Source organism: Gavialis gangeticus, unplaced genomic scaffold (genome assembly GCF_001723915.1).
Source record: "Gavialis gangeticus isolate Ggan-Ray unplaced genomic scaffold, GavGan_comp1, whole genome shotgun sequence".
NCBI classification, from domain to species: Eukaryota; Metazoa; Chordata; order Crocodylia; family Gavialidae; genus Gavialis; species Gavialis gangeticus.
Window position 1 is genome coordinate 25976398 of NW_017728994.1, and position 25666 is coordinate 26002063.

Here is a 25666-nt window from a genome sequence, read left to right on the forward strand (position 1 = left end):
CCCCCCCAGGCCAAACAATGAAGATGCCAGTTTGTCAGCATGGGAGCTAATAATCAGTTTTTTTATGCCAAATATAAGTACCACACAGGTGACGCAGCTCAAGAGTAGTTTTAGCTCAAAACATCAACTGAACAGTTTACCTCTTTTCTCTGTGTGTTTGGCTACTAGAAGTGAGGGGGGGGGGAACTGTAGCAGGAAGGTACCTCCCCATCCTGCAGTTTTTAACTGTTACCCTGCACGTAGAAAAGCAGGGCTGAAAGAGACCCCATGAAGTCATCTAATCCAGCCCTATGCTCAAGGCAGGATCATCCCTGACTAAATTCAGCTAGGTGTCTGTCTAACCTGCTCTGGAAAATATCCAGGAATGGAGATTTCACAAACTCTTTGGGGAACCGGTTCTAGTGCTTAACCACCTTCACAGTCAGAAAATTCTTCCTAACCTCCAACCTAAATTTCCTCTGCTGCTCCTAAATTGTTCCTAGTCCTGTCCCCTACAGCCAGAGAGAAAAATCTCTCTTTGTCTTCTTTATAATCACCCTTCTGGTATTTGAAAACTTATCAAAACCTCTTTCAGTCTTCTCTTCTCCAGAGTAAATAACCCTAGTTCTTTTAGCATTTCCTCATAAGTCTTGCTTCCCAGGTCTCTAATCATTTTTATTGCTCTGTGCTGCTCCCTTTCCAATTTGCTTATTTTCTGTGAAGTGTGAGGCTCAAAACTGAACTCTCTTTCCTTCATTTGCAAGTGATGCTATGGTTAATACAACCCAGTGTGCTCTTGGCTTCTACCCCCTCCCTGCACAAGAACACACTGTTGGTTTATGGTCCACTGTAACCCCTCGGTCCTTCTGTGCAGTTCTGCAGCCTAGTAGTCATTCCCCAGTCTGTATTTGTGCATGCAGTTATTCTATCCTAAGTGCAGGACTTTGCCGGGTAACAACTGCCCTTCTTTTGCCATTGCTCCTAATATCATAGTTTAACCAGTGGGATACCATATTTACTTGAATATAAGATGATGTCCCCCAAATCGACATGGGGGGATCCCTTCATCTTGTATTTGCCTACAAAGCGGAGTGGGGAGCAGGCAGGTGCTGTAACACTGAATCTGGCCCCAAGCCAGGCCAGAGTCAGACTTCCAGCAGTCTTCTGCTTCCCCCTCTACTTACCCTCTGCAGCTTCTGCCCCCTAACCTACCCCATTCTCTCCCTTTTACTGTCAGGCACAGTTCAGCTCTGGCTAGGTCTGTGGTCTCTCTAGGGCAGGGAGCGCATGGAAACTCCTTCCCCTGTCCAGTCAATCGTTGTGTGGACACTACTGCTTTGCCTGCTCAGTCAATCAGCAGCATCAGCACTGTTGCACAGCCAGTCAAGGGCAGAGCTTTCATGAGCACCAAGCAGACTGAGCATAGGTTGATCACCTTTTTTAAATGTAAAGGTGGGACACATGCCCTCTCTTCCCCCCCCACCCAGCAACACAGCCAGAGCTGAGTGGGGCAGGGGCGGCTGCGGGCTTGGGGCTCTCCACCCTGCTGCCCTCCCCCTGGGAGCTGCACACTAGCTATATGCCCCCTGCCTACCTGGCAGCAGTGGGGGGCACAATTTCATACCGCTGCCACCCCCACTGCTGCCAGGCAGGCAGGGGGCACATCGTCATGGCAGCTCAGGGCTCCTGGGGGGGGAGGGCTGCAGGGCAGGAACCCCAAGCCCACATCTGCCCCTACCCCACACACAAATCTGGGGGGGGAACATGCCCCCCGTATCTCCCCCCCAGTGGGTACATGCAGTGGCTGGGTGCTTCCCCACCATGACCTACGCCCCTGGATGAACAGCCTAAGGCTCCATTCCACTCCATGCCCTGGCCCCATGCACAGCCCTGGTGGGCAGTGCCCTCAGCCCCTGCCCCACTCACTCCCTTGCTGTGGAGGCCTCGATCTGCCCCCCTCCTCCCCCATGCTCCCTCCCTTGAATAGATTTACCTGCAGGGAGCTGCTCTCCATGCTGCCTGACTGTATTCCCAGGCCTGTGCATGTCTGCAGGCACACATGTGCATGTGGTACCCCCTGTGTCCTCCCAGCAGTCCCTTGCAGGCTGGAACACTGCCAGCCTGCAAAGGAAAGCACATTGTTTCCTGCGGATCACTGCAGATCCATGACAAATGCTGTCCTGGAGTCATGTGACTGGGCCTTGAGGTTCCCATTCCAGGACTGTCCCATCCAATTAGGGATGGGTGGTCACCCTAACTGTGCAACATGTGCCAGTATTGGGGGGTGGAGTGGGATGCAGGTGGCATCAGGGCAGGAAGGCTGCAGAGGAAAAAAGTGGGTGGGGCAGAGGGCAAGGGGCCCACATGACCTTCTTAGTCACTGCCTTCCCTGCTGTAGGAAGGAGGGCAGGGGATTCAAAACAATCCTCCAATATTTATTCTATACATGGAAAGTTATTACAAATTTATATATTTTCCACATATAGAATCCAGTTATCGGGGCATTGTCTTTTATTCAAGTAAGTATGGTACTTAGAAAGTCTACAGCTTCAGAATAAGCAAACTTAATTCAGTTTGCTCAACATTCATGTGAGAAGGATAGATGCAGTTTATTTTGTCTGAGTATCCTGAATGGGAATGTTTAGAAGAATTTAAATAAAAGCATCTCCATTCAATGTCTTAAGCTCATCTTTTCTTCCAGCATTTCTGCTGGAAAATGCAACATGGACTAAGGACCACTTTGCTTTCCTGCTGTCTGTGAATTTTTTTTGCTCTGATTTACCCTAGTAAGATTTCAGCTTGCTATTCTGTTAGTAAAACTCAAAAATATTAACTTTGCTTTCTCCTTGAACTTAACTTTTGAAACTCCTAATCTATGATGTCCTTCAATTCTCAGATGTCTAACTAAGCTCTGCATTCAGTTTCTAATATTCAAGCAGTACTGCCAGGAAGATGTTTCTGAATATGTCTGGTCCACTGGCACAGTAAGTGGTGTGTGCAAATGTCATCATGGGTGAATAATTGAAATTGTTGGGTACCTGTACGCATGCTGGATGTCTGCTGCGATGCATGCTAATTAACACAGTCAAGTCTGCTGCAGTGTGTTAATTAACATGCTCCAGCAGCTTCTGTGTCATGTATATTCAGCATCCCTGTGCTTCAAAATGGCAGGAGTGGCACTTAAACTAAAGCTCATTAAACGAGCTTTAGTTTGGGTGCTCCCACTGCCATTTTGAATCATGGGACACTGAATACATGTGATGCTATGGGCAGTTTAATCAAAGCGGCTCTCAAACCTGCTCTAATTAAAAGCACCCTCCCTTCTACTCTGGAGCACATGTATAGACCTAGCTCTTCTGGTATAGAAGCAATGTCAGGTGCTTGTGTATCTAAGTTCATCCACCTTCTGGCAGATGTTTTGACCTATTTGGGGCACTCATCCCTTCTGCTTTGTCTATTCTCATGTATTATAAAACTTTTATAAAATGTTATTACTTCCAAGCCCACAACCATTGTATCTCTCCCACCAACGAAGCGGACCAGTTACAGTATTTTGTCCTGAAGTTTTCTTGCATCTTTTCCCATGAAACAGATTCCAGTTGAAATTCCATTGTGGGCCCTTTCCTTCAGATAAAAAAAGTGAAATAATCTTCTTTTTCTCAGTGTCTCTGGGTTGAGCCTTTCTTTGATCCCAGGGTCCTGGTGCATCAGGATCTTTAAAAGCACATATGTGCAGCCTCCCAGTGCACAGGGACCCTGGCATCAGGGATCTTTAAAACCTGTGCATGCATCCTAATAGCATTGCAGGCATGGCTTTGAACTTGCTGTACAGGAGAAAGCTGACCTGACAAGTTGACTGCCTGGCTGTGTGGAAGTGGTGGAGTAAGGCATTTTAAAACTTGGGAGCATTTTCAAGTGCCTTGCTTCGCAGCTCCCAAAATAACCACTACCAGGGTGGTTAGAATTTTTTGTACTAGTCTCTCTTGACCTTAGTGCCTTAAAGCCTCTTGAAATTTGGTGTTGGAGGATAGTACTGAAATGCTTTTAATACTGAAATTAGTGGTAAACCCTCACGTGAACTCACAAATTCTGTTCTAGTCTCCTAGTTTTAAAATATGTATCCAGAAGAAATAGAGGGGTTCAGAAAACAGCAACAAAAATTAGTAGAGGCCTGCAGAGATATAACATGAGGAGATTGCAAAGTAAAGCTGTTTAAAGAAGAGGCAAGTTAAGCATGAATATGATAGATATGAAATAATAGCTTTAAAGGAGGTAAATCCAAGCACCTGTATACCCTGTTTACCATCATATGAAGAGAGGAGCTTTTCATTAAACTGAAAGGCAACACACCTACATTTCTTTTTTTGTACTGTGCAGTTAGCTATGGAAAACTGCTACAAGGTATCCTTAAAGCCAAGGTTTAGATGGGATTTAGCAAAGACCTGGCCATTTATGTGGATAATGGAAGCATCCACGTTTATACTACTAAGGCTTTTTAAAGTAAGTACAATACTCCAGATTTCAGAGAGAATATAAACTGATCCAGCAGAAGCTTGTGAACCAAACCCTACAAGGTTTAAGATAAAACTGCCTTTCTATCTGGATTGTTCTATTATTGCCCACTTTAGTGTTTCTTGTACCTTTTACTGAAGTACCTACAGCTGACCACTGTCAGAGATTGGATGTTTATTGGGAGAGACCACTGCTCTAAACAGGCAGTTCTTACTTTAAATCTTTCATGCTAACTGTCAGTTACCTGATACTAGGAACTAATGCCATCCAAGAGACACTAGAATGGTGATGTACTGAAATCACCCTCCCACTTTGGAAGATACTGCATGGTGGGAGGAGACCTCCATTAAAGGACTGGTGTCTAATTCAACTTATCCATCCTTCATTCCACTTTCCTCTGGGCCTCTGTAATTTGCAGTGGCTTCTATTCTTCCTCACTGTGGTGATAATGGAGAGTTCCAAATCTTTCAATGATTCTCTCTTCACAGGTCCTTTCCATATTCATTCAGGCTGTCTCCTGCAGGCTAACAGCAGATCTATGCCAAAGCATGCATTCTCTGATTTCGGAAATCAGAAATTAAAAGCACATCTGCTTTTAAGTGACATAGGATAATATCTCCGTCTTAGAGTGTTTGCGCTTCTGCCAAAATGACTGTCATGTAACAAAGGAAGCGATCCTGACAGGTTTGGGTTGTCAACAGGGTATCATCCATGTGTAAAATCAATTTTAAATGAAGAATCTTGCAGAGCATTTCTTCATCTGAGCCACTGGGAGTGGGTCTGGATGCAAGGGGCCAATTATTGGCTATGCATCCATAATGCAAGGAACATAGCACCTCCAGCCAAGTGCTCTAGATAAAAACCAGTATTGATGCCTACCCATCCTCTCCCCTGGTGCTAAAACATCTCTCCAGCTGCTGTTAGATCTCTCCTACCCCATGCTGCACCTGGATGTTGTTATTTGCTCTCCTACCTAGTGAGGAAAAATGCAAATTTTCTTAAAGGCTCCGTGAGTTTTCAAGGAGGGATCTTTTGGAGTAAATGTCTTATTCAAGTGATTCTCAAGCCACATCTTTCCCTCCTCACCCATTCCTAGTTTTTACTTAAACCAGTGGCTCATCTATTTTCTTCTTCTATGCTGAGGACTATTTCCATACCCCCACCCCCACATCTTGAAGGCCCTCCTGAATTTACTTCAGTGGTTTGAGAAGTCTGTCATTCCTGCAGTGTGCACCTAATCAACTGAAAAAAGCATTTGAAATGTAGTAGCTGCTAATTCTCTTAACCACCATGAGGGAAAAAAGCGTTGCAAGACCCAGAGAAAGAAAAAGTGTGGGAGGAGAAGGGAGAGGGAGAGAGGTAGCTTAATGAGAATGAGGGAAAGGGAAGATGTAGAATGAAGTGAATTTCTGAGAAATCACAAAGAGGCAATGAGAGGGGAGTTGTCTGCCATCGTGGAGGCAAACCGAAGCTGTATTTGTTCCCCCGGGGTTCCTGTGTGCTGTAATTGAGTCAGTGTGTCAAAGTGAAGTATGTGAAGAGCTTTGTGGGTGGGGGGAGAACTGCACGCTCAATTTATACAGGGCTTGCATGAACCTTCTGTCTTGCAGTGGTAATAAGCACTCTGCTTTTTGCATTGCTGAAGCTACGACTCTTTAGCTGTCCAGCCGAGCTCTACAGTTGATGTTTCCCTGAGATTTTTAAATCTCTGTTCGCTTGAGAAGCTGAGAATAATTGACTGTGGCTTTGCTTGTGGTGTGGGAGAGGAGGAGGGGCAGATAGAGAGTGATTGAATATGCTACTGTGTTTTGACATTCAAACATAGGCAGACTAGTCTGCAAAGGCCTTTCTTATTTTAACTATGTTTAGATCTTAAAGAAACAAAAGCTGTTAGTTCTGTCATGTAATCACTCTGTTGGCTGGCCTGCAGAAGAAATGGGGGGAGCCTGGGATATGTTAAATTGCTTTTCTCTAGTTCCTTTACTGTTCTCTTCTTAGAATCCTGCTGGAAAAAGGGTGCACGATTTCAGCACTTGGGCCTGGCAGAGCTGCAGCTGCTGACTGTCTGCATGGCCTCCACTCTTGACACTGTCAGCAGCTCCATTTTTGGCCCTATCCTGTTGTGGCCTTACCCTTGGAGCTTGTCTAAATTGAAATTCTTTGAATTCTGTTATTTCCATGCTAACAAGTTTTTGCTTTCTCTTGATTTTTTTTTTTTTTTCCCCCTTTGGAGTTTCTACCCTTGACACTTGCGCATTTTTTTTAAAGCACTCATAGACTTATCTTTGATGTCATGATAGTTACCATGGTGACAGCAGTAGTAGAACTCTACCAAAGGGAGGCATCTTCAAGAATTAACATTTTTTATGGGAAAATTGGTGCTTCACGGAAACGGGATTTTTCAAGTGCTCAGGAAATTCAGATGGGGAACAGAAAAGCAGAAGTGCTGGGATGGTGGTGATAGAGAGGGAAGGGCAACACAGAAATGATGGTCTAGCATCTTGGATGAGAAACTGAACTAGGGAGCTGAGGGTGGCAAAGCTAGCCATCATAGGTATCATGTTCCTGCAAGTATTAGTAAAGGATTCTTTATCAAGCATAGACAGTGTGAAGGGAGAGGAAATACTGGTTGGACTGTTGCTTATAATGGTTTGCCTGCTTCTCCAGCACATGATGATTTTTGCCGCCCCAAATGAGGCAGAAAATGTAATATTCAGAGAGCTGTTGCATAAAAACTATTCCCTTGTTGGGACCGATGTTTAAGGTGTTGGATAACATTAGCACTAAATATATCTTTGTTTCATCATTCTTTTCTACCAACCCTGTCTTCCCAGTGCCAACAGCTTTTCAAAGTAGAAATCAGACCATTAGTGGGGAGCTCCAATTTCTTGTCTTTCTTTTCTCTGCTCCTAGAAAAGTCAGCTGGCTGGTATTTTTTTCAGGGCAGTGAGGCATTACCCCATCTCCCTGCATATCTTGCAGATTTATTTGAAATCAGACCCTGGGAGAGAGAAGGTTAGTCTACCATGTTTGTTCTGCACTAGGTCCCAGTGCTTCTAGCTGTGGCAATGGTCAGTTTTAGGGTTGGGTGAATTATATATACTCACCATCGCCTTTCATATACAGTACCAGCTTAGACAAATAGGCTTGCTTCACTCTACCAGCAGGAGAAGATGAAGCTGGAGGTGTTTATGTCACTGTTCCTTTAGAAGCAGCTTTAGCTGTCTGTCATTCATGAATCGTTCCCTTTCTTCAGTAGGTAAAAATAGTCCTACCTGTGTTGGCTGATTAAAAGTATTCTGAACCATTTTTCTGAAAGATCTAATTTTTCTTTCTGTATTGATTGGTAAAGCCTACAACTCTGTTTGTTGCTATTTCTTTTTATTATGATATTGCTTAAAGACCCCTATCATGATAAGGATTTCACTGTGTCCATGCAGTTCTGCATCCAGAAGAATAAAACAAGCAGTGCTGCTTTCTCCCAGAGGGGAGGCATATTTTGACCCCAGGGGAATCCAAAGAAGGCTAGCTGTGAGTCCCTGAGCTATGTGCCCCTGTCAGCCTATGGCTTCCAATGGGACGCTTATGTGTCTGTACACCAATGCCAGAATCATGGGGAATAAACAGGGGGAACTAGTCCTCCTACTAAACAAGAATGACTATGATCTCACAGGAATAACAGAGACCTGGTGGGACTCCACCTATGACTGGGCCACAGGTATAGAAGTTTATACCCTGTACAGGAGAGATCGTGCAGATAAAAGGGGCAGGGGCGTAGCTCTTTATGTGAAGGAAAGCTACACATCCCTGCAAGCTGACATTGGCACCCAGGGAGGGCAACTAGAGACCCTCTGGGTTAAAATACGTGGGGAACGTGGCACAAGGGACACAATGGTAGGAGTCTACTACAGACCCCCTAACCAGAAACAAAAGCTCGACCAGGAATTCACCAGGGAACACTCTTGGTGCATGGTTTTCATGGGAGACTGCAACTACCTGGACATCTCGTGGGAAGAGCATTTGGCTAAATCGAAACAGTTGCAAAGCTTCCTCAGGTGCATGGACAAGCTGTACCTGACTTAAGAAGTCTATGGACCAACCAGAGTTGAAGTGCTGCTGGACCTGGTACTGGCTAAAGGGGATGATCTAGTCAGCAACCTGAAAATGGAAGGAAAGCTGGGAGACTGTGACCATGAGCTGATCACTTTTACTATCCATTGCAAAGCTGGCAAGTCAGTCAGCAGTGTAGAAGTCCTCGACTTTAGGAAAGCTGACTTTTTGATAAGCTCAGGAGGCTTGTTGTTGAGGCCCTAAGGGACCATGACTAGACAGAGAGAGGAGTCCAAAAGGAGTGGTCGCTCCTTAAGGGAGTGATCCTGAAATCACAAGAGATGTCCATCCTATCTCGGAGGAAAGGTAGCAAAAAGGCATAGCAAACCCTTGGCTCAGCAGGGAACTCGTGGATCTCCTATGCCAAAAAAGAGAGGTTTATAAAGGATGAAAAATACGAATCACCACAAAGGAATATTATTCTGTACTGGTACATACCTGTAGGGAGTGAACCAGGAAAGCCAAGGCTGCAACTGAACTCCGCCTGTCTACACATATCAAGGACAATAAAAAGTCCTTTTTTAGACGTGGGGAGTTGGGAGAAAAGCAAGGGTAACATTGGATCCCTGTTAAACCAAATGGGACAACTGACAACCAACACCTAGGAAAAAGCCAGCTTGCTTAATGCGTACTTCGTGTAAGTTTTTCATCAACCCAAAGGGACCACCCTGCCTAGCATGATGCGAGACAGCTAGAGTGAGGGTGAATTTATACCCAGCATCATGATCAGAGGACAAGAGAATAGGCCTTATGAAGAGAGGCTGAGAGCCATGGGACTCTTCAGCCTGGAAAAGTGCAGGCTCAGGGGTGACCTGGTGGCACCCCGTAGATACATCAGGGGTGTGCATCAGGATCTGGGGGAATGCCTGTTCACCAGAGCACCCCAAGGTCTAACGGTCATAAACTCCTCCAAGACCATTTTAGGCTGGACATAAGGAAAAATGTTTTTACTGTCCAAGCCCCCAAGGCCTGAAATAGACTCCCTCTGGAGGTGGTGCAAGTACCTACTCTGGACTCCTTTAGGAAGCGTTCCGATGCTTATCTTGCTGGGATCCTTTGGCCCTTGCTGACTTCCAGCCCTTGAGGCAGGGGGCTGGACTTGATGATCTCCCGAGGTCCCTTCAAGCCCTAATGTCTATGAGTGCCCTTAAAAACTGAAAATGTTTATCCCTGTTTTGTGTTGCAGACTTAAGCCCAGATGTTAGCTGTCTTGCACAGTGAGTCAATGGTAGAGCTGGGAAAAGAATCCTGATCATGTCTCCCAGTCCCTTGTCTTACCTACTTCACAAATGTCTTCATTCCTTTTTACTGCCAGCACTCTGTTGTTGAAGAAAATGAACTTATCTGTTGAAGATGGAATAAGAGGACTTGAATTAAAATAATCAAACTAGTAAGAAGTGACACTCTTAAGTAAGACTGCTGCTTGCAGAAAGAGCTGGAGCTGGGTTCTGGCTGTACCTTGTCAAGGCTATGGTATTGAACCGGCTATTTCTGTACTCTGCTGTATTGTTGCACTGTATACCTATTCATGCTACCTATAGATATAGCATTGAGTTTAATTGCTGCTGCAGGGAATCAGACCAGCCAGCCTCCTCTGGATCTGTTCTCTTTACCCCGGTGCTGTGAGAGCAGCAACAATTGACCGTTGTGCTGTTCATCTTCCATCATACCCCACCCAGCTGCATGGCAAAATGGTTTCCCCTTGAGCCTAAACCTCCCCTAAGGTTTTCCTGTTGAGAACTGCTGCTCCATGGTCACAACCGCCATCTGGAACCAGCAACCTCAGCCCCATTCTCACGTGCCAGTTTGTGTGTATGGGGCCAGATTGCCCCTATTACATATAGGGAGGGGACAGATGCAAGATGGAGATGCGCCTTATGGAGAAGGAAGGGGGAGGAGCTGCATGCTGTCTTATATCAGACCCTGTAAATCCTGTCTGAAATACCACTCTTTTAGCTGGGTGTATGCCATCCAATTAACTGAAGTGAGAAGCAAGGTGCTCTCTGCTGCAGAGGGGCCTGGGGGCCTACTCCCCTGCCCCCTTTGTTGTGGCAGCTGGCTGACAGCCAGTGAGGAACATGACTGCTTATTTTTTAAAATGTTTATAGTTACAAAGATTACTGTGCAGTTTTGCAGTCTTCACAGGAAAAAGATGGTTTCTATTCCATAAAATTGCTAGTACAGATGGACTGCCGCCCACTTAGTTGCTGAGGGCAAAGTTCATTGAAAGCTGAGCTTGAAATGGGCCTCTAGTTGACTTTCTGGTTGCTTTCTGGTTCAGTCCATCTGCAGTCTCTGTATGAAACCCCCTACAGTATTTCCCACCTGAACGTTACTGAGATTTCTTGTGTGCTCTTACCAATAAAGAAAGCTTTTCCTGTGTCAGTCCCAGAAGGAGGTGTTGGAATAGGAGTTTTGTAGTTGCATTGTTTTTTCTGAAAAAAGAGAGAGAGAGGTAAATGCAGATTGAGAGGGTAAAGGAGAAAGGCATGAAACCTGTTTTCTTCCTGAATCATCTAAGTGTTGGAGTTGCCTTGTAGATGCTTTTAACTGCAGGTTTGAAGAAAAGAATTCTGCTCAAGGTGACCTCCATATTGTCCACAACCTGCCGGGCATTTCACCATCTATCTGGGGCAGTTACTAGCCACTGGACAGTGATGTTAATCTAGAACAGAGGTGTTAAAGGTAGAGTCCATGGGTCTGGCCTTTAGAGCTGTATCATCCAGACTGTGCAGCTCTTGGAGAAGCTGAGAATCTGTAGGCAGGGCAAGCAGGGGCGAGATCTGCCACCAGATTCCAGTGTATGAAGTCCCGTTGGGGACGCATGTTGGCAGAAGAGTGGTGAGTGATGAACCCTGTGGTTCATTAACCTGTCACTGTTCATCCTGCTGCTAAAGGTGGGTTCACATCTGGCCCAAGAGGAGTCCTGTGCTCAGGGCTTGGCATTGGAGGACTAAGGGAATTAGTTTAACACCTGTGAGGCTTATTCATATACTCCTCATGCAGAAGCAGAGTTGATGGTGTCTAAAAATCTCTTGGCTTTAAGATGTAAGGGGGCTATTGGGGTTATAACATTTCTTTTTTTTCACAACGTCTTCATCATCTTGTGCCCAGACATTGGATCCTATAGGCAATGGACAATATTTTTGAATAAACTAAACTGCTTTGATTTTTTGGGGGGAGTCTTACTTCTTTCCTCCCGTGTGATAAATAGTTGTAAAGTGTTAGTGTCTCATTTCCATAATCACCCTATCTTAGTGGTTCTCAACCTTATTAGATTTGGGGCAACCCTTGAGAGACTTTAGATGCCCCTCAGAAATACCAGCTGCTAGTTCTCACTTATTTTTTGCCTACAGAAAAATAACGGAACAATTCTGCTGCAAAGAATTCAGAAAGACCATAGAGGATCAGAATGATTTTAACACTATGGATTCCTATTTGAAATCTGAGTTTATCTTGTAAATCATGTATGCTAACATGGCACCTTAGTTGAGAATCATTGCCCTAGCTCCTACTCCTTGGCATAGCTGTTACAGTCCAGTCAGTTCCCAAGTGGAAAGAGTCTAGGGACATCCATCATATAGATGGCTGTCATGATGTTCCTTTCTGGTCCCAGTACAGTAGCAAATGCATGGAGGTCTTTAATTTCTAACTTCCTTCACTGACTATAGGAGATTTAATTTGTTTTCTCTGGTCATTGCCCTTAAGTTCTTTTTCTTGCTATGTTTAATCTGAAACATTTCCCTCTCCACTCACGTATACGTAGATAGTAAATTATTAAGCTAGGGTCACCACCTTTGCTTCTGTCTTGGCGTCTATACTCTGTTCTACCAAAAATGGTGAATTTCTTCTTCTTCTTGTTCTTCATCATTTTTTAAACTTGGTCATTTTTTTAAATACACTACAAAAATCAGAAAAACATATATATCCATTGTACATGTATAACTGAACTATGTCACAAACAATAAAAGGAAAAAGAAAAAAAGGAGGAGGAAAGAAAAGGGAAAGAAGAAAATATCTAGCTACCAAAAAATACTCCCATAATTGCTTCTAAATTGCACCAGACTTTCTGAGCAGTCCTGCCTAGGCATCTACGTGACTGTCTCCATAGATGCCAGCTGCATCATCTCATTGTATTAGACTTCTACATTTGGAGATGTGCTACTTTTCCAATGCAGCAATATAATTCTGCATGTTATTAACGAAGACTGCTGTAAAAGTGCTATTTGGGATTCAGTTTGAATTCCTTGGGGATATACTCAACAACATACACATTTGCCAAAGGTATGAGTGCTGTGTTCAAAACCATGTTAACTCTAGTTAAAAAGAGAATGGATAACACGGCATCACCAAACTATGTGCCAAGTGTTGCCTGCAATGTGTCATCTCCTAAATGGATTTATTGGCAGTATATTTAATTTTTTAAGTTTAGACAGAGCCCAGTGCAAATTAAAACATATCTTTTGTTGTATAAGACAAAGTCTAATATCAGTTGTTGATGTTTAAATACAAAATAGTGAATTTGTGTCTGCAAGCATCCTGCCATCTTCTTTGTGGTACTGTTCCATGGCTTTTGTAGGAATACCCATTTCCCTACTGAATACTATCATTCCTAATTTTCTTCTTCTTCGTGTTTCCCCTCCCATCTCAGAACTCCACATCACATCCTTTGCCTCTCCAGGTTATCCTTTCCAGTTTTCCTCACCACTTTTTACTGTGTTGGCTGAATTTGTAAGATCCCTTTCTGTTGCATACGTGTCTTGTGAAAGGGGTATTGCAGAGTGCTTTTGAAGTAGGAGGAACTTCCTGAAAGGCCACTGACCAGTTTGGTGATTACAGGGCAACAGTGGCAAAATAAGCCATTTAATTCATATGCCTCCTGGTACTTTTGCTTTTTTCTGCACACTGGCTACAACAGGCATAGCAGAGAAAGTAGCCTTGAAAGGAGGTTTTGTTCCTCAACCTCTTTCTTGCTTTTGTTACTGTTTGATGGCAACTCAGCAAAATGCAGGAAGCATTTCCTGTATTAAATATAAAAATCAACCCTTTTTAGGTCTCTTAACAATATTTCTTTCCTAAGTTTGGGGGAGGGCTTTTTGGGGAAGGTTGGTTTTACAGGTGGGGAGGGAGGGGCAGGCCGGGGTTGGCTGCTTGCCAGTCAACTCCATAGTTTGAGCTCTGAAATCATTTGTGTTAAAAGCACCATATTTATATCTAGCTGTAGCATTTAAGAGGGAAGGGCAACAGGACTGCAGGCATAGAGTAACTACTTCTTTACACCCATGTGATTGTTTACATGGTATTGATTAATTTGGAGTCTGTTTTATCTTCCCTTCTATTGCCTGATGGTGTCTGATCTACTGTAAAATTATTTTCTTTGTGTTATATTGCCAGATGTATTTCTTTTTATTTGCAGAGACTCTTAATAGGCCTGGTCTACACTGCATAGTCTTTCCATGCTTTCTCCTTACTTCTGTGATCCCTTTAATCTCCAGTGTCTCTATGGTAGTAGCTGTCTCCCAGCAGAAGACTTGTAATAGAGGAAAGTCCATAGAAAAGGGCAGTTGGATCCTTGCCTTTTCCACTTGCTCTGATTACATTTCTTTTTTAATTGCAGTTTTTAATTTCCTTGGTGAAGTCAGTTCTACAGCATACTAATTAATGGTTTAGATTAGAGGGAACTGGCAAGGGTTATATGGCACTCTGGTGAGTGTCTTCACTTTTTGGCCACACTGAGATCCTAATGTTGAGAAAAGCAAAGGATAAGGGTGATCTTCTTTGAATTGGTGACCCATGTAATACAGTAGGTTCTTTAATAAAAGCCATGATAGTGTTTTATTACAGTTACCTGACTTGCTGACTGTTTCAGCAGGCATGAAGGGTCTCTGTGTTGGGCACTTTGGGTTTTTTTAATTGTAAATTAATTTAATGCTGGATCAGCATCTCTGGAGGCTATTGGGTAACAACCATGCTGTCCCACTAATGCTCACCCTAACTCATCTACTAATTAGTGCCAGCTGTGATGGTGGCTCTTGTAACACAGGAACTGTACTGAGACCACCAGACTTGTTGGGACCAAAGTCCATTTCTTTCTCAGTTAGCCTACAGTTGTGCTGTATTTCACCTTTACTTGTGTTCCATTGAGGTGCAGAGATGATGGTTAGCCCTGTGAATGTCAGCTGTATTGTACTTGAATTTGGCAGTCAGTTGAGACCTTGGCTCTGGACGGGCTTCTTTCCTACTTCAGTGCTAAGAGATCCACTTTTTTTGTGTGGGAGGGAAGGGGGGGGGGGTGCATATTCTTTAGTGTGCTTTGCAAACTTCACAATAGATTCTCTCTCGCCAATAAAATGTATATTTTGGAAAACACCCCTGCCCCGTTCCGTTGATGGCCATAATGAGTTGCAGGATGAGGAGAATCATGTTGTGGGGTGGAAAAGAGGCAGTAGTACTTATTTGGTGAGGCCCTCTGCCTCTTGAAAGTGTTTTCACAGCATTGGTGATATGGTTGGTGTCATGGTTAATGTCTTCCTTCTTACCTAAAGCCTGCAGTTAGAGGGGGTGTGGGAAGACTTTCCTTTAGCCCTTGGAATTGTTTTCAGATCACAGCAAGAGAAAAGGATCATATTAGCAGGTGGCAAGTCTTTGAAGTACGTTAGAATCCACTTCAGGGGAAAGAAAATCCACCCTCCACACTGCAGATAAACAATAATGCTTGCAAACCTTCAAGAGGATCAAGGTGAAACTGTTAGCAGCCAGTTCAGGGATAGATCCTGCTTTGTCACAACTAGCAAAAATATCTTCCTTCTTTTTGTGCTGCCCTAACAAAGCACTTGGCAGGTATAAGCTTGTTGTTCCCATTTTATTTTTAAAAGTGAATTGTTCTTGTCTTTTCTGAGAAGAATCACCTTGATGGAGGCAAGCCCCAGGGCAGGGGGTTGGACTCAATGATCTACTGAGGTCCCCTCCGACCCTAACATATATGAATCTATGAAGTATGTTTTTCCTTAGATGGTCACCTATCTTCAAAGGCAGGTGCATATTCTGCAGAAATAGGCAGTACTGTAAAACAGATGCTTTTGAAAGGAATGAGTGAATGAAGTCCTTTTTTGGGTGATGAAGATGCAAGGAAAGTTGTCTTGGGGGTTATAATGGCAGTTTGGCAGAAACCAAATTACCAAACTGTTAAGAGATGAGGGGTAAAAGGTGCATCCAAAAATGAAACTTTAAATAGGAGCTAAACGCAAAAGAAAAGTTACTGTAGTTTTTGTTTTTAAACGCTTAAGGCTTTAAAACGTACGTGCTGGTATCTTTGGGGTATTGGGAGCATTCAAGGCAGCTCTGCAGGTCACATTTAACAAAAAGCCCAGTGTATAGACAAGGCTATAGAGATGCACGGTGCTAGTCTATTCCACATACAATACCACAAGCAAGAACAAACTAGGAATTGAGAGGCACTGGGCTGGAGTGGGGGAGGGAGATTTAAATCTGACCTTCAGAAAAAAAATCTGTGGAAGGAATTCAAGAAAGAATAAGACGGCAGTGGCAGCAGCCAGGATTTGCAGGGCTTTTCATTCCTTTGTTTGGTTATCTTGCATAAGTGCTTTAGCCCAAGACTCTTTCAGTAGCTGCATGGGGCCAGCTTGGAACACAAACGTGCTTGAATCCAAAAGTAATTTCCCCGTTGTGCATGTTCTGGCTGTGACAGCTCAAGTTATGAATGTAAAATAGGAAAGAAAGTTCGGAAGATGGCCAGGGCTGAAATGTTAATAGGAGCTGAATTACCCAGGACTCCCCTGAGCTTGGCAAAGGTGATCCCTGGTTTTTGAGCGAGTGGCTGCTATCTTACTTCATTTCAGTACACCTCTGAAAAAAATTGGGCAGGCTTCTTTGCTTCCAGGACATTTGGTTTTGTGGCAGTAAAATACTGCCAGTTTATCCACATATGAGATGAGAAGAAATAGTTATGTAGGCAAAGCTGACCCCCTGCCCCCTGTTTAAGATTGGGGAAGGTGCTGGACACACTGAAACTGCATTAGTGGCTTCGTTTTGTAGCAGTGAAGCACATCTGCTGGCGGTAGGGTAGCCCTGTACTAGTCTTAGGAGGACTGTAGCAGTCTCCATAACAGTAACTCCTCCTTGGCCTCCCTCAGTGCCAGAGGAAGTTTCTGATCTTAGAAAGATTAGATCAGTGAGTGATTTCCTTCCCCCAACCCTGACATGTCTGCTCACAGAAAAGGCACCTCACCCTGATCTCAAGACCGCTTATTGCATGGAGAATTCTGTAAAGGCAGGAGAGGTGCTTTATCTTCTTCCATGTAAAGCTTGTTCTGCAAGGTTTACAACTCTTCCAGCCTCTTCAACATCAGTTTCTCCCTGGCCTGTTCTTAACTTGCCCCTCTTTCTGTCTCTTTCTCTTTCCCCATCCTCCTTCCATCTTTTGTTACCATGGAGAATGAAATGCCGGCTCCATTCAAGTCTCCACTGAATAGGTTTTGAGGTTGATGGATGGTGAGAATCTCTTATCCCTCCACCTCCCTCCTTCTCCAAACACCGCCCCCGCCTGGTTCTTGACATTTTGCTTGCCAGAGAATGGCCGTCAGGGAGAGGAGACTGAAAGGGAGGCTGGCAGTGTCCTGCTGAGATGCTCTTTCAGTTTCTTGGATGAGATCAGCAGCCCTGAGAAGGTCTTAAGGACTTTGCTGCAGAGCCTCATCCTCCAGCCAGCTGAAGCATGAATGCTCACTTGAGTGCATGCTCTTTCCTTTCCTCACTCACTTCCCCCAAGACATCCAGAGAAAGGGAGATTCATATGCAGTTTTGCTCTTGCTTATGGCTCTGTTTCAAAGGGTGATGTAACCTCTGCAAGTTAAAGGGAAAGGTAAGGCACTCTGTGCAATGAGTACTGACTATACTTCAACCTCTCTCTCATGCTCTGTCTCGCACTCCTGCTAATACCCCTTTTATGCTTTGGCTTAGTGCTGCATGTAAGAAATGAAATTTCTTTGCTGCAGTCTGACTTGCTATATTCCCCCACTGCAGCGGTGAAAGTTGTAGGGGAGAGAGAGAGAGAGAGAGAGAGAGAGAGAGAGAGAGAGAGAGAGAGAGAGAGAGAGAGAGTGTGTGTGTGTGTGTGTGTGTGTGTGTGTGTGTGTGTGTGTGTGTGTGTATGCGCGTGATGTGTACATATATGTTTATGTAAATACAGTTACCCCCGTTTATATTGACTGTCTCCTTGGAGCATTACTGGAGCAGTAACTAAAATGCTTTTGGCCATTTTTGTTTTGTTTTTAAATTTGTCCAGTTTCTCGCAACAAAATAGTGTTGGGCCTTCCTGCACATTTTTCCAATGGCTGAGGCCCAGACATGGGGGCACAGACCAAATTTAAAAACTAAGATGGGGAGAAAGCTCGAGAGAATTACTGCATTAGAGAATTACACAGGAAACATTCCCATGTGGTGATTTATCATTTCTGGTTTGAAAGAAACTAAGATTTGTGGAGCAGCAGGGCATCTTTGGGTATAAATTTGAAGGTTGTCCTTTTTACTAGAGAGCTTGTTCTAATGTACACTACACTTGGGTGCAGGGAGAGTGGTATGCAGTATGTGAGATCTTGCAGCAGTTGAAGGCTGGAGTAGGTGGGCAAGTGGCACTGGCGGCTTTTGAAATTAAATTCAGAAATATTTAAAAAATGTGAGCTTGTTTGAAAAAGAAAACTTATCTTCTGTGATTTTTTTGATGAAACCTTGATGCACCGAACACGGCAGTCTGTTGGGGCTGTTATGAGCTATCTTGTGGACTTTTTTCATTCATTTTTTCTTATTGCCACTTTATAATACCTGCTGACAAAGGCAGCCAGTATAATTCAGCTTTCTCCCAAAAAAAAGTTCAAATTAGTTAGTTCATCAAGATTTATATGAGCAAAATTCCTTATCAATCCTACTGTTTATGAATAAACTTAATAGATTTGCAGACCTGGTGAGTTGAACTTCAGCATTTAGTTCACTGAATAGCTCTATTATTTGTTGTGCTGCACCTGGAGATGTGCTTCTGGCCTTTGTGCATCAGGATATAAATTATGTCACCAGCCAAGTACACCCGTGGAGACTGAGTTCAAATTCATGCTTAGGCCATGAGTCTGAAAGTCTTTTATGGGGATGTAAGTTGTACCCATGTTGGTCTAGGGACATAGGCAGACAAGGTTCTTTGGGTGAATCTGATACCTTTTATTAGACCAACTTAAATAGTAGGGGAAAAAAATTCTTAGCAAGCTTTCGGATTTAAAAAAGCCTTTGCAGTTGATGTGTGGTCTTCCTGGATGGAATGAATAGTGAAGAAGCCAGAGGCTGGGCTGGTGTGCATGCAAGACAAGCAGTCAGTGAAGATATAAATTGAGGAGTCAGTGTGTAAGAAACAGGTGGGGGGGGGAGATTGGAGGGAGAGTGGTTTTCTCGTGAGAAATGTACCCCTACCAGTATTCTAGTCTTTGATAGATTTCCGGAGTGCATTCATTCTGGTGCGCAGTTGTTGTTTGGTCTCTCCTACATATTTTCCATCAGGGCATTTGATGCGCTGGATGAGATAAATTACATTTCTGGAGGTGCAGCTGTAAAATGCAGGGATTCTGATGGCTCTGTTGTGGGGTGTAGTAACTGTGGGTGTGGTGGAAATGTGTCAACAGGTTTTGCATTTCTTGTTATTGCATGGTTTGGATCTATTCGGTGTGTTCTGGGCCGTAGGAAGTTTGCTTCTGGTGATGAGGTTAGCGAGGTTCAATGCTTGTTTGAAGGCTAGAATGGGTGGTTTTGAGAAGAACTTTTTAAGAATTAGGGTCTCCTTCTAGTATGGGATGCAGTTGTTTGAGGATTTTCCATATGGGTTCAAGGGAAGGGTATAAAATATGTAGGAGAGACCAAACAACATCTGCGCACCAGAATGAACGCACAGGAATCAAAGACAGGAATAGCCAATTACCTGTGGGGGCACATTTCTCGCAAGAAAACCACTCTCTCTCCAACCTCTCAGTTCTAATCCTCAAAGGGAACTTACAAAACACTTTTCACAGATGAGCCTAAGAATTTCACTTCATCAACCTCCTGGATACAAAAAATCATGGACTAAATAGAGACTTTGGATTTATGACACTTTATAACCTGCCTGTCATCTGACTTCCCAGGTACTTCTCCACTATTTACCTACTACATTCATCCCTCTTTTCTCTCTTCTTCCCCTCCCCTCCCCCCCAGTCTCTCTCTCACCCACTGACTCCTCAGTTTACATCTTCACTGACTGCCTGTCTTGTATGCACACCAACCTAGCCTCTGGCTTCTTTGCTATTCATCCATCCAGGAAGAGCACACACCAACTGAAGAGGCTTCCTCAGCCTGACAAAAGGTTTTTAAACCTGAAAACTTGCTAAGAATTTTTTTTTCCAACTGTTTAAGTTGGTCTAATAAAAGAGATCAGATTCACCCAAAGAACCTCGTCTGCTGAAGTCTTTTATGGAAATTTCTCAGTGATTGGAGACTGAGACCAATAGTATCTCTCCTTTCATTTCACTGGTCTGAAGCCTTGGCTGAAGCATGAAGTTATTAAACAAATACATCTTCTCATACCACCACCAAGGGCTTTTGCATCTGTCCTGTCTGCTCCAAGTGTATGTTCCATTGATACTGTATGTCTTGTCTCTTGTTGAATTGTCGTCTCCCTGCTGGAGTTTTCCCCCTGTGAAGTTGCTGTTCCTGTTGTGCAAGCAGTTTCCCAAATGCTAATATGGTCATTGCTCAGCCTCTAGGGTTTCAGAAGAGGAATTTTTAACGAGCACATCAGAGGCCTATGTGTGATTGTATTTATATAAGTGTATTAAGTATGTGTATGATTATACCGCTGTAATTCTTTAATGAGTTTGCTGAAATGATCATAACAGTCTTCCTTTCTCTTCAGAGCTCCACAGGGATTCCCCCAGACATGCACACATGTTATGGACGCCTGCTTACCCTCATGGATTATCAGCATCAAAAAGAAAAGTGCTGTACCTAGAGCTTTGTAGGTGTCTTGTTTTGCAACTGGCTAGCTGAAGCCCTGTTTTGGAAATATTTTTCAGAATTATCCAGCTGGAGCAGCTTCTGTGTACCCTACATTCATCAGTCATGTCAGATGGAGTTGAAAGAAAGTGATAGTCAAAAAAGGAGGGAAAGAAGTCCATTGGGACACAGCATGATATTGAAGATGAGGATTAGCTTCCTAACAGATTCTTAGCTTCATGTTCCCATTCTTAAGAGCCATGGGGGAAGGGAAGACATCTGCTTCAGTCTGGTGATTTGAGGGATGCTGGAGCAGTATGAAATCCAAGGCTTGGGCTGTGCATTTGCATGCATTCTGTAACATCTCATCTGGATATTTCTTCTGTATGGAAAAGAATGGGCTCAGGCATACTCATGAGCTTTTTATTAAATTAAATCCTCTTTTCTGTCTCGTCTCTTCTCTTCCCCTACTGGGATTTTTGATTAGTAATAATTGTAGGTGTTCAGAATATTTCCTGGGTATTCCTGACATAAATTTCAGCCTCTGAAGAATCTAAGTATCTTCTCATTATTCTCCACACAAACATACTTGTTTTCAGCTTAATCCCTCTGAACTTTCTCCCTTTTTCCCTGCACCAAGTCTTACTCTTTTCTGATCCTATTCCTGAGGAGAATTGCTCCAACTTCCCTTTTTGACAGGTACTTCTCAGGCTGTGTCCTTCCACTGATGGCCTCTGAGCTTCCTTCCATCCGGCCTGCAATTAAATTATTCACAGTTAAAAATTTTAACTGCCTGCTAATTTAAGATTGCCGCCTGCAGAATAGCAGCTGTGGGTCTTTCTCTTCTCTGTCACTCAGACTTTTTATAGTTTCCCAGATGAAAGTTTTTTTCCTGTATATACATTGGTTAGTACTATTAATCTCTATGGGTGGCATTTTTATGTCGTTCCCAGGAATAATTTCTGTCTTCGGAAATTAGCTGGGAAGATGTGAACACTACATTTCTATTAGCTCCATACAGCTACCCTGTGTAGTGCCCCTGTGCCATTCTCTGCTGACTCCTGCTGATAGCAGCTGTGACTAGGGTAAACCCTGAGGTCAGTATGCGTGCACTGCTCCATGAAGGCATGGCACCAAATTTATTCTTTAGCTGCATAATTTTCCACAAAATTTACCCTTTGCTTCAGAATTTTATTTAGAAAAGTTAAATTTCTAGCATGCATGGCTGCCCAGAAAACCTGCAGAATGGGAACTGTGTGAATGTGGTGCAGTCTTGAGTCTGCGAACAGCCTATAGTGTAGTCTTCCTGCATGTAACTTGACAGAGCTGTTAACCCTCAAGCCTAATAGTGAGGTAATGCTGATAGCTACTGGAAACATGGTTAATTATATATTCATTACTGGCAGGAGTGAGAGGCAGCAGTGGGCAGAGGATTGTATTTGAGAATTTGGGGGTGAGGAACACTTCTTCTGTTCTCTGCACTTATACTGCTTTCATGAACACAGTAGTTAAGAACCCAAGAAAACTGTGTTAATTTACATGACTAATTCCTGTCACTTGTAATTCTTTCTTTCTCTCAGCCTCCTCCTTGATGCATTGTTATGGTTTGTTATGGTGCAGTGTGTGTGCAGTTTTCTTAATTATGTGCGCCCTACGAATTCTTTTGTGGCCGAGGCCACAAAAATACTTGAGGTTTATCCTTCTGTCCCCTCTACCTATTCCCCTTTGTCATAAGCCTGATTACCTCCTGGCTCTTCTATGTACTGCTGTAGATCACAGACAGTCCACTTTTAGTCTGTTACACTTTCTGGCTTTTCCCTCTTTCCGTATCAGTGTATTTACTTGCGGTCACTGCATCCTGTTGGAAATCCAAGTATCCTATACAGCAACTTTTGGTTTGAAAATTAAAATGATGCAAAGTGTGACAAACTGACTATTATCGCACACTTCCTTGTAGAAGCTTTTTCTGAATTCTGTGTGAAACTTTTTTAGCTGAGGCTGCTGCAGAAATCTCTGTTGTACAAGAGGTTGGGTAGAACCTGAGTCAAGATTATTAGTGTTACAGATTCTCTTTGTGGAGAGACTGGGGGGCACTGAAGTTTGACAACACTAGCAGATAGAAAAGGATGTAATATGCAACACCTGCCTCTCAGGGTGATCAGTGCCTCTGTTGTCATGCCCCTTGTAATTTACAGAAATAAAATAATTGTGTGTTGCTGATTGTCTTCCTGTAACAGATTGACTGTCACCTTCTGTTCTGTTTAACAGTCACTTACAAAAAGACAGTTAACACTAGAGCTAGTTCGAATTAGCAGTAAAACAAATTTGTTAGATGCATTTGTTCTGGGCTTTCCTGGCATCTGTCAAAAATATCTCTGACAGATATTGAGTAAGCTCAACCACTTAGAGAGCTCTTGAATCCTGAGAGTATTGATTGGCTTAACTACTCTACTAACACTGGTAACATTTGTTGGAGAATAAATTTGCAGATAGTGTTCAGCTAGTTCTCACTGCATCCCTTGCTTTTGCTGTTTCTTTTCTTGCTTGCTTTCATTTCACATTTCCTTCCAAGAGATCACAATGTATTTCGTCCTAAGCAGTTTTTGATACTTTTGTGTTTTTGGTCTCCTTCCCTTACTGGGCCTTGTATTCTCTACCTCCTGTTCTATATCCAGAGACGACCATAGCAGGGTACAGGGCCCGGACATGGCAGGGGCTGGCGAGTGGCCAGACGCGAAGCTGGCCCGGCTCCATGGGGCCCCCCAAAGTGCAGGGCCTGGGGCAGTTGCCTGGATTCACACCCCCCAGGGATGACCCTGTCTATATCTGTTGTCTTCCCACACTTGTTTCCACATCATGCTTTTCCTTTCCTATTACTATTGGTACTCCTCCCTTTTTTCATCCAGCCAGAGGAGTATATTTACTAGTCTCAGCTTGATGTGAAACATGGAGGGATCTCAGTTGCCAAATGGGATGGCAACTTCATTTTCATCCCTTACAGAGATCTGGTACAAAACAGCAGATGTATGAAAGGCCTTCCTTTTAGAGGACTTTGCTTAAACTTGGATCAAATTCTGAATGTCTTGCATCAGTCTCTAGCAACTAGGTGTTTGATGGATAGCTTATTCTCACCGAATTAAATCCCATGCTCCTATTCACAAAAATCACAGAATTGCTGCATTTGTCTGAAATCACACTGTTCACGCAGCCTATACATTACTCTCTTTTTACTTGTTCTGACTTTTTAGATATTCATTTTTTGGGAGCAGATACTGGTTACTCCATGCTTGTATAATGCCTAATACAAGGGGTCTCTGACTGCGATTGGTCCTTACACACTACCATATATAACCATAATAAAACAGAATGTTTCTCTTGTCCCCATTCTCAAGAAAAGGGGTATTCTGAATTTTCTCATCTGCTGGTTTGTTACCGGGACAGATGAGATCTCTGCTTACTCTGACCCTCCCTCGTTTTTCTGGCTCCTGCTGTTCTACTTCTTCTTCCATGCCTCTGCTGCTTAGAGCTTTTCCAGGGCTGTAAAATTAAACTGGCTTGATTTTTCTTCAGTTTCACTTCTGCCCCTGGGTTCTTGTTTGTCTCCATGAAAATCTGGATTAGTTTCTAGTGCTGCATCAGAAAAGTTCGGAGCATGGCAAGGTGCTGAAGCTGTCGGTCTGCAGATTTAGGAAGACAATTCTGCATTGAATATAGTTGACAGGTTATTTTCATTTTCACAATCTTAAGGTCTAGAAATATACTTTTAGGTTAGGTTTTGCCAAAACTTCCTGCCTTCCCTGGTTGAGAGGATTTTAATCTGTTTATGCACCTTAGAAGATGTTTGTCTAAATGCAGAGTTATAGTGCTATGCTTTCTAATCACTCATTTCCTTATCTCAAGTGTCATTGACTGGAATCTCTTTACCTTTTACCTTCTTGTACAATGTAAACTGAATTACAGGCATATATAATTAAATCATCATATTGAGTATATGAGAATTGGGGAGGATAATGGGAATTTCAATAGCCATATCTCTAACCAGCACAGTAAAAGCTATGATTCAGACTGTCTGGACTGTTTTTCTACTGTATCAAGAGGCCTGCATATTTAAGAGGAACTTCCAGCTGAGACTAGATGTGTTTCTGTACTAGATCAGCACAGCAGGAGCTCTTACACCTCACCTGGCAGAGCTGCTGCCCCGCAGACTAAGTGACTTCTAATTCAAAGCTCAGCTGTATTGCATCACAGCTCTCACAGGCTGGTGAGATTTGACTAACTGGTAAACCTGGTGAGTGGCTGCAAAAAAACAGGCTAAAGTAAGTTTGCATTTGCCTTTGTCCAACAGCCCCGTTCCAGTCCTCTTGCACTGATTGTCAGAATTCACCAGCTCATTTTGCGATTTCTTTCATTTTAGTCGGTGTCCAGGACATGCTCCCTTTGCCTTTTTGGCTCCCTTTGGAGTGCCTATGTGAGGGTAATCTCTGTGTATATAATATGGAGGCATACTGGATTCTGAGCCTCAGCCTGTAATTAATTTTACATTATGCAGAGATGTCTGCCTTCTGTCTGCATAGCTTTTGGCTTCCAGTACCCCAGATTTGAAGCACACAATCAAAATGAGGCACTATAAAACAAAATATAGCAGAGGAAGCATGACAAAATGTGGGATTAATCCCTTTAACGTAAATACCATTCCCTCTAACCTCAGTTTCCTGAGCAAGTGTTTGATGTCAATTTACCATGAAGACTGAGAACAGCAGGCTAGTGTGGGGTGGAGTTAGATATGGGTGCAGCATGAGAGATGCCCCTTGTAATCGGATGGAGTTGAGCAGTATGCGCCTCAAGGCCAGCTGCCGACTATTGAAGCTTTGTTGTTGTGAAACCCTGTCCTTTAGTCTCGTTCCAGAGAAGTGGCACTTGACACCCACCTTTAGAAATCTTGTTTTCATGGTCCTGCTGCATGTTGCTCTTTCTCAGCTGTGGTATTAGATTTGCAATGGTGACTAGTTCTGCAAGTGGCTTAGTCTGCCAACCTACAGCA

At 43.4% G+C, this 25666-nt stretch overlaps 1 protein-coding gene across 4 annotated transcripts in view; it reads left to right on the forward strand.

The window, feature by feature from the left end:
* The window catches only part of NDST2 (N-deacetylase and N-sulfotransferase 2), a 234458-nt gene that overhangs the window by 6234 nt on the left and 202558 nt on the right, over positions 1 to 25666 (forward strand). The window contains exon 1 of one of the 4 annotated variants that reach the window (XM_019502411.1): positions 17229 to 17482. The exons of the other annotated variants lie outside the window; for them this stretch is intronic. The gene's annotated coding sequence lies outside the window, so the exon portion shown is untranslated. Of the gene's footprint in view, positions 1 to 17228; positions 17483 to 25666 lie in introns of those variants that run through there. 4 annotated transcript variants of the gene reach the window in all.